Source organism: Triticum urartu, chromosome 2 (genome assembly GCF_003073215.2).
Source record: "Triticum urartu cultivar G1812 chromosome 2, Tu2.1, whole genome shotgun sequence".
NCBI classification, from domain to species: Eukaryota; Viridiplantae; Streptophyta; class Magnoliopsida; order Poales; family Poaceae; genus Triticum; species Triticum urartu.
In genome coordinates, this window is record NC_053023.1 from 363,056,894 (window position 1) to 363,066,518 (window position 9,625).

Consider the following 9,625-nt stretch of genomic DNA (forward strand, 5'->3'; position numbering starts at 1 on the left):
GGCAACCTTTGCCTGATGCCTCGGTACTCCGCGGCTGCGCTTGCCCCCTTTGCACCAAAGAGGGAAGGAGGACGCTGCGCGGGCTGCCACCCGCCTGGCGCCCTGAGTCGTCACGGCTTGCATCACGGGCATCTCGTGAGGTACCCCGCCTTGATCTCTCTGCCTCCTCGTGAGCCAGCCTAATGAGGCCGTGCCTGAGGAAGCTCCGCGTCGTCCGCCCCGCGAGGCTTGGCCCCTCGCGAGGGTCTTGGGTTTGTGTTGGTGAAGATGGGCCGTGCTGGGGCCCCCTTTGAGCCACGCCGCAGCCGCAGGCAGGCAAGTCTGGGACCCCCGTTCCAGAACGCCGACAGTAGCCCCGGGCCAAGGCGCGCCCGGGGCTTGGCGTGCAGGGAGGCAAGGGCAAGAGCGAAGCGCCGCGGGCCCTAACAGCCTGCGGCCTTGGGCGCCGCGTGGCGGTTGATTGGACGTGGGCGGCACTGTTCCCCCACGCCCTCCTTATCTTTGCTGTGCTAGGCGGACCCGCAGTCGTACACAGCCGTTCCCCTTTTATTGCTCGAGCGCCCTCTGTCCTTCCTCCGCTCGAACTCCGGTTTCTGTTTTCAACTCAATCTCGAACCTCCCCCCCTCCCATCGCCATGGCTCCGAAGAAGAAGGGGAGAGGGAAGAAACCCGTATCTCTGCCTTGCCTGCCGCCGTTGGCGGCCCCGCCGAGGGCTTGGGCAAGGTCAGCTTGGCTCTGGCCACCATCTTCAATGAATGCGGGAGGACGACGGCCTGGCCCGCGTCCCACTTCTCCATCGACAGGACAGCCACGAGGTCCCGTATCTTGCCCGACACCCTGTGGGCGGGTCTGGTTCCCCCTTTTCCCGATTCTTCAACGCCGTGCTTTCCCACCTATCAGATCCACATGATGCATCTGGGTCCTGAATCCATCACCCCTCCTTTCGGTCTTCGCCTTTGTTTGCAAAGCTATGTGGGCATCCCTTTTCGGTTGCCTTGCTGCGCCACTTCTTCTCGTTGCATCTGTTGACCTACCCAATGCTGGGCTTGCATGAGCTTCGTTGCCGCCCTGAGACGGCGGCCTCTGGGATTGACTTCAAACTCCCATGCCCGCGGTTGGTTCCCGCGAGCGGTGGTGTTATGTGGACGCAGGGGTGCCCAGCCCCTGCTACTGGAGAGACCTTCACCTGCCAGTCCCCAATTCGGCTGGGGCCAGGAGACGCTTGAGAGCCCCCGCAAGTCTTCGTCTGGCAGCCGCTTCACGCTCTTGAGGTCGCTGCGCTGACAGCCGCCCAAGGTGGTGAAGGAGTTCCTTGCTATGCCGCGTTGCTCCTCTTCAACGCCACTCTCGCCGGATGTGGGCCTTCCGTGGGTGCGAGGATCGTATGAGGCTCCAGGAAGAGGACCTGACTCCTGAGTGCTGAGGACGGCGCTCTTGACCCTGGCTGGGGACCCCAACCCCGGCAGCGTCCGGCAGGGAGGGGCCTTGCTGTACCTCTGCCAGAGCAGGGCGACTTTGTGAAGCAGATGCCTATCTTTGATGAGTGGGGGCCGCGCCCCGCCGGCCTTCAGGGGCCTCGCGAGAACCCAGTGGTGGTGACTGCCCTTCCAGTCGGCCAAGGCGACTCTTCCTCGAGTGGCGGAGCAGGGAGGCACGAGGCGCCAGAGGCCGAGGGGGCTCCCGGGCGTGACAGCGCCGGCGAGGCTCATGAGGAAGCAGCTCTTGGGGCCCGTGCCGCTGAGGCTGAGGGTGGCGAGCAGCTGCCCTCAGTGCCTGCGACTGGGGCCCCTAAGGCTCCAGCTGCGTCTCTTGGGGAGGCGATTGGCAGCACACATCGGGCAGGCGCCTCTGCCGCAGGTCGCCTTGCCGCTCCGTCTTCATCGAAGGTTGATCCATGCGCCCAACTCTTGGGCCGCTTCCGCGTGAACTTCGAGGCTCTCCGGAAGAGAAGGGAGGCCCTGGGCGACGATTACCCTTGTCGCCTGCTGAGCGTAGAAGTACTTCACCCACTGATGAGTAAAGCCTTCTCCTTTCCCGGCTCCCGATCCTCCTGTTACTTGTACTGACCCTTGCTCCGCAGGCCCCTTCCAGCCGAGCTTGCGGAGACAGCTGAGGAGCCGTCCCCCTTGGCTTCTCCCCCTCCACCGTCCTCGAGCGCTCCGAGCAGCGGAGCCCTTATGGTGAGGGCGATCGAAGAGGCGAATCATCCTGAGGCGCACCGTGGCCCCGCGCACCTCGCGATCCTCCTTCGCGGGCCTTCTCGTGGCATAGCCAGCCTGCCATGGGCCTCTCGCCTGGTCGTGGACTGCGATTGGCTGAGGCGCTTCCTGCGCTCTTCTCCTGAGGACGGGCTGGCCCCAGGCCGGGCTTCTGACGCGGCGTGCCGGCCGTCGCGAGGGTGCCAGCCCCCAGCCCCCGCCCGGAGGGGGAGTGCTGACTCGCGGCCCCCGGCGCTTGCTTGGAGCGGATGACGGTGTGGAAGACGTGCTCGAGCGCGCTCGGGAGTCTCGCGCTTTCCGCCAAGTATTCCTTCGAAGGGCGGCTGACGCAGTGAACCTGCTTGGCGAGGAGCTTGCTGATGAGGACGTGCGCCTTGAGACTGAGGGCCTGCGCCTGGCTGCAGAGAGGCGCGAGCTGGAGGGCGCCACCGCCCTTGCGCGCCGCCAGCGTGATCTTGATGAAGCAGAGGCCAAGGCGTCATTTGTGGCCTCTCGGGAGGCCCGGTCTCGGGCCGCTGAGGAGGCTCGGGAAGCTGACCAGCGGCGAACGACTGCGGAGGAGCGGGCTCAGGAGCTTCTGGCCTGGTGCCACTCGCTGGAGGAGCAGGTGGAGCTGCGCGAGGCAGCCCTCGCGTCGATGAAGGTGGCCTCTGGCGACTCAGCAGAGCTCCAGAAGCGTGAGGAGGCGCTGACGCTGGAAGCCGCCGAACGTACCCGCGAGTACGAGCGTCTGGAGACGAGGGAGCGCTTGGTGACGCAGGCGGAGGATGATGTTGCTGCACAGGAAGCCCGCGTCCTGGAGGAGGTCGGACGTCGGTGTGGCGATGGCGCATTTGAACCCGAGCACGAGTTCGAAGAGAAGCTGGGGTTGATCCGGGCCGAAACTGAAGGCAGGACTGCCACCTTGAGGGACAAGCTGGAGGAGGCGGTGAGGTGGCGCGAGGTGAGTTAACCACCTCCCAGGCTGAGGTGCTCCTTCTTTGCCAGCGGGTGCAGGAGGCTGAGGCCGTCGCGCGTCAGAATGCGGACGAGATACGTCAGCGGGTGGATCTTGGAGCATGAGCACGGCCCCATGCTCACCACTCTCTGGGAGAGAGCCACGCGGCCTTGGGCAACATCTGCGAGGAGGCCGTCGGTGAGCCACACGCAATCAACTACGCGGGCAATCTCCAGTTCTTCGCTGATGTGGTGACACAGCTGGAGGCGCGGTCGACCAGGGCTGACAGGTTGGTGGAGGAGAGGAGCCGCGCCCTGCTCAGGCGCGCCTTTTCCCGCGTCTTCAGTCACCTCCGGAACATGGATCCCCATTTTGATTTTGATGCCGCCATCGCCCCAGTCCCCCAGGCTATCCGAGGTGACCTGGCGCACTGGGTGGAGGACACTATGGACGCTCTTATCAGGGCCTTTGCCTCAGACAAAGATGATGCGATCGTGGTGGCCGATGAGGGCGGCGCGATGGGCGGCCCTGACGCCGCTGGCGGCGACGCGAACAGCGATGGCAAGTTCAGCGGCGCCAGCAACGGCCCAGGTGATGCTCCTGAGGACGCATTGGGGGATTCGTCCGACTGACTGTACATCGTTCCTGCTTCCTTACCCTGCATGGATAGAACTCAGGTTTTGGCCTGATGACAGTGAGAGCATTTTGGAGGGGGGGCCCTCATGTAAAACTTGTGTTTATCGTATCAGTAGAAGCCACGTCGCCCATGCGCCCACGCCAAGTGGCTGGCTTAAGCGACGCGCTGGTCGGCTAGTATACCTTTGTTCCACGCTGGCCCTGAGGCAGCCCGCGGGGGTTGTGGTGTCCTAAGTGTCCCCTGATTGAATCCGTAGGATCTACAGTAAAACACCCTCCTGAGAGGACGCGGCGACGGTAGTCTGGGCTGCGCGCAAGCTAGGCCTGACCCGGCTCGCGAGGGGCTCGCGAGGGGGGGCTGAGGCGAAGTGGTAACCAAAACGCGAGAAATTGCTCGAACGAGACTAAGCACCCCTTCCCCGAACACACGCAAATCTCAAATTCGAATCCAACTTGAATCCAGCGGGGGAAAGCGACAACCAAAGGGAAGAGCAACGAAAGCAAACAAAAGGCCGCGTCCGGCACCTAGTCTAGTCTTGGACGTCTTCTCACCAGCGCGGAGCTAAGTGCTGCCACTGGGCGTGGGAGGGAGCCCCAGGGCCTGAGGCCGGCACCCCTGAGACTCCGGGGCGTGTACAGCCCCACTCATTATTACGTGAGAGTGTCACGGGGCGGCGAGCTTCACAGGCACTGGGCCTTCTTCACAGGTACTGGCCTTGCTTCATATCGCCAGATGAGGGCCCCGCCTTGCGCCACACTCTAGTGCCATCAACGACGACCGGAAACCAGGACGCCGCCGATGGGGTAGAGCGGTCGCCAGCGGTTCCCCCGACGACCACGGGTCCTCCGCCGGGGGCAGGCCCTGAGGCACCTCCCCAGCGGAGGGCCTACCTCCTGAGAACACCTTGCTCCGAACGCCGCGGTGGTGATGTCGAATCCCTGCCCCTCTCCTGCAGCCCCCTGCGCCCTCCTCCGAGGGGTAGGAGGCTGTGGGAGCGGGGCAGCTGCCGCTTGGCAACCTGCACCTCCTGCGATCCATGGTTAGCGTATGCCTGCTGAAGAATTAGCGGTACCCGATAATCGTCGCTTCCAGCGTGCCCAGTGGGACCGTCCCAAGACTCCTGGAAAGGCTCAGCTTCTGGCGCCTCGTCCCCCCGGCTCAGGCTGAGGAGCGAGCCTGGCTCACCCTCGTGTGAGTGTCCTCGATCCATCATGAGGGGCACGTATTCCTCTGGCGCCGCCACCCCGAAGGCCACGCCGTAGTGCTCTGCGCGCCACGCGGTCCTTCCTGATGCGCCTATCATGGGGTGGCAGCGCGGCTGTCCACTGGGGCCGCGGGTCGCGTCGAGCCTTCTTCTTCGCGACCAGGAGCGGGGGCTGCGCCGCCGCGGTCCGGTGCTGACAGCCTCGCTGGTTTGGAGTAGCCTTGGAGCCCGCGGGCGCGCGCGGAGCCCCCGCGCGGGCCGCCCTGGGTTGGAGATGGGAGCTGGGTGCAGAAGGGGTGAGCCCCCGAGGCGGCGAAGCCCAGGAGCTCTGCCACCCGCTCCAGCAGCACGTCGCGGCCGCCCTCCAGCAGTCTGCACTGCAGCAGCTCTCGGGCCACCGTGAGCGCGGCCCTCGAGTTCGCTTGCTCCCGGCGGGTGTACGGTGTCGTGGTCGCGGCGTGATTGGAGGCCCTTGCTGCCGACCGCGCCTGCCGCGGTGTGAGAGCTGTCGAAGCCTGTCCGCGTCGCCGCGGCCCGCAGCGCCCTGCGGACCGCGAGCTGCCTGGGGCACGGGGTCGCCCGAGGCGAGCGGCTCTGCGCGGGCGGGCCATGCCGCCCATGGGTCTGGGTTGCCCTCCTGGTCGCCGGGCATGGTGATGACGACGCGACGGGGCACGGAGCGGTGGAAGACGAATTCCGGCGCACCCCTACCTGGCGCGCCAAATGTCGTGATTTCGGGTTCCGGCAGACCCTTGAGGTTCGAACACTGGGGTGCGCGCGGAGATTTCGCCTCCTACCTACCTGCACCCCTCCGCCATGCTAGGATCTAAACTAAGGAAAGAACAACACAAGAGACACAGGGTTTATACTGGTTCGGGCCACCGTTGTGGTGTAATACCCTACTCCAGTGTGTGGTGTGGTGGATTGCCTCTTGGGCTGATGATGATGAACAATACAAGGAAGAACAGCCTCGCGAGGGTCTGTTCTTGGCTGGGCGATGAACTGCTCGGAGGAGTTCAGTCACCTTTTTCTCTCTCTCTCTCTCCCTGCTTTCCTCCAACTGTCCGACCCTGATTTCGACCCGAGCTCATTTCTGGGTTGGCTGATTCTCGATCCCCTCTACCCTGGGGGTGGCTAGTCCTATTTATAGGGGCCCTGGTCCTCTCCCCAAATATTGAGCGGGAAGGGAGCCAACAATGGCGGGCTAATTTGATGGGGACAACAAGTATCAGCTATTCCTGACAAAAGCAGTCTTCGCCTTGTGCAAAGCTCTGGTGATAACGCCGTCTTGGGCTCCACGGTGACCTCCGTCTCGTAGTCCTCCTGGTCTTGGTCTCGTTCACCGAAATGGCAACCTTTACCTGACGCCTCGGTACTCCTCGGCCGCGCTTGCCCCCTTTGCACCAAAGAGGAAAGGAGGACGCCGCGTGGGCTGGCACCCGCCTGGCGCCCTGAGTCGTCATGGCTTGCGTCATGGGCACCTCGCGAGGTACCCCGCCTTGATCTCTCCGCCTCCTCGTGAGCCAGCCTGACGAGGCCGTGCCTGAGGAAGCTCCGTGTCGTCCGCCCCGCGAGGCTTGGCCCCTCGCGAGGGTCTTGAGTTTGTGTTGGTGAAGATAGGCCGTGCTGGGCCCCCCTTTGAGCCACGCCGCAGGCAGGCAAGTCTGGGGACCCCCGTTCCCAGAACGCCGACAGCAGACTAAGCCCCCGAGTGGGAGGCTGGCTCACCACTCGGTAGGATTTTCAAACACTTAGGCGAAACGGGTTCGCAGCTAAGCCCCGAGTGGGAGGCTGGCTTGCCACTCGGTAGGATTTTCAAACACTTAGGCGAAATGGGTTCGCAGCTAAGCCTCCGAGTGAGAGGCTGGCTCACCACTCGGTAGGAAATTATTTTTACAAACTTAGGCAAAATGGATTCGCATCTAAGCCACCCACTGGAGGATTTCTCACGCAAACAAAAACAATAACAATCATTGGGAAAATTATAACGCTCTTGTCTTTGATAAATAAACTACATAAGTTTTTCTTATTACATCTCATCCGAGTGAGAATTCAAGTATAAAAGGGGCGGAGCAGCTCGGCATTCCAGGCTCGTGGCTCATCAATCTGGCGATCGACATTATAGAGGTGGTACGCTCAATTGTGGAGGATTGTGGTGACTATGAAGGGACATTCCCAAGTAGGAGCGAGTTTGTGTGGTTTCTGTTGATCCACTCGGAGGACCAAGTCTCCTTCTTGGAAGGCTCGACTCTTCACATTTCTGGCATGGAATCGACGCAAGTCTTGCTGATAGATGGTCGATCGGATCATGGCCATTTCTCTTTCTTCTTCCAGGAGGTCGACTGCGTCCTGCCGGGCTTGTTCTGCTTCATCTTCGGAGTAGAGCTCGACTCGGGGTGCGTTGTGAAGCAGGTCACTCGGCAAAACTGCTTCGGCTCCGTGGACCAGAAAGAATGGGGTTCTTCCAGTCGATCGGTTCGGGGTTGTCCTCAATCCCCAAAGAACTGATGGAAGCTCGTCGACCCATGCACTTGCTGCGTGCTTGAGATTGCGCATTAGTTGGGGTTTCAGTCCTTTGAGAATTAAGCTGTTTGCTCTTTCCGCTTGTCCATTCGACTGGGGGTGAGCGACTGAAGCGTAGTCGACTCGTGTGCCTTGAGAGGCGCAAAAGGCTCTAAATTTGTCAGAATCGAAGTTTGACCCATTGTCAGTGATGATGCTGTGTGGAACTCCATATCTGAATATCAACTCTCTGATGAAACTGATAGCAGTGCAAGCATCAAGATTCTTGATAGGCTTAGCTTCAATCCATTTGGTGAACTTGTCGACTGCTACTAGCACATGAGTGAAGCCGCTCTTGCCCGTTCTCAGTGGTCCAACCATGTCCAGTCCCCAAACAGCGAAGGGCCAGACGAGTGGAATGGTTTTCAGGGCTGACGCGGGTTTGTGCGACATATTGGAGTAAAACTGACATCCTTCACATTTGTCGACTATCTCTTTCGCCATTTCATTCGCCCTTGGCCAGTAGAATCCCGCTCGGTATGCTTTAGCCACAATGGTCCGAGAGGACGCATGATGACCACAGGTCCCCGAGTGGATATCATCAAGGATTATCTAACCTTCTTCTGGTGTTATACACTTCTGACTGACTCCAGTCGCGCTTTCTCTATACAACTATCCCTTTATGACTGTAAAGGCCTTGGATCGACGGATGATTTGTCGAGCCTCTTCTTCGTCCTCCGGGAGTTCTTTCCTTAGGATGTACGCGATGTACGGTACCGTCGAGTCGGGAGTGATGACCAAAACTTCCATGATCAGGTCGACCACAGCTGGAACTTCAACTTCAACCGGATCCGTGGCACTTTTTGGCTGCGGGGCTTCTTCAGTGAAGGGATCCTCCTGAACTGATGGTGTGTGGATGTGTTCCAAAAACACATTGCTGGGAATGGCTTCTCTTTTGGAACCTATTTTCGCCAAATCATCAGCTACTTGATTTTTCATCGGGGTATGTGATGAAGTTCTAACCCCTCAAATTTCTTCTCCAACTTTCTCACTGCATTGCAATAACCAGTCATGGCCGGACTTCTGATGTCCCACTCCTTCATCACTTGATTAACCACCAAATCTGAGTCGCCATAGACCATGAGGCGACGGACGCCAAGTGAAATGGCCATGCGCAACCCATATAAAAGTGCTTCATATTCTGCTTCGTTATTGGAGGAATCAAAGTGGATTTGAAGAACATATCTGAGCTTATCTCCTCGGGGGGAGACCAATACTACCCCAGCACCGAAACCATTCAGCATTTTGGAACCGTCGAAGAACATGGTCCAATGCTCCGAGTGAACCTGAGTCGGCAGTTGTTGTTCAATCCACTCGGCGACGAAATCTGCTATTGCTTGGGACTTGATAGCTTTCTTTGCCTCAAACTTGATATCTAGAGGAAGGAGTTCAATCTCCCATTTTGCCACTCGACCAGTTGCATCTCTGTTGTGCAGGATCTCTGACAATGGAGCGTCGCTGACGACTGTAATGGAATGATCAGAGAACTAGTGAGCAACCTTCTTTGTGGTCATATAAATCTCATATACAAGCTTCTGATAATGAGGATATCTTTGCTTCGATGGGGTCAAAACTTCAGAAACATAATATACTGGGCGCTGAACTTTGAAGGCTTTTCCTTCTTCTTACCGCTCGACCGTAAGTACCATACTGACGACTTGTCCCGTGGCTGCGATGTAAATCAGCAAAGGCTCTTTGCTGATTGGGACAGCAAGCACTGGCTGGGTGGAGAGCAGAGCTTTGAGCTCTGCAAACGCTGCATCAGCTTCAGGAGTCCACTCGAACTTGTCTGACTTCTTCATCAATCGGTAAAGAGGCAATGCCTTTTCACCGAGACGAGAGATGAGTCGACTTAGAGCGGCCAAGCAACCAGTAAGCTTCTGGACGTCGTGCACTCGTACAGGACATTTCATCCGGAGTATAGTATCGACTTTTTCTGGATTGGCGTCGACTCCCCGTTCGGAAACGAGAAAACCGAGTAACTTTCCACCAGGAACTCCGAATGTGCACTTTGATGGATTAAGCTTGATATCATACCTCCTGAGGTTGGCAAAGGTTTCAGCAA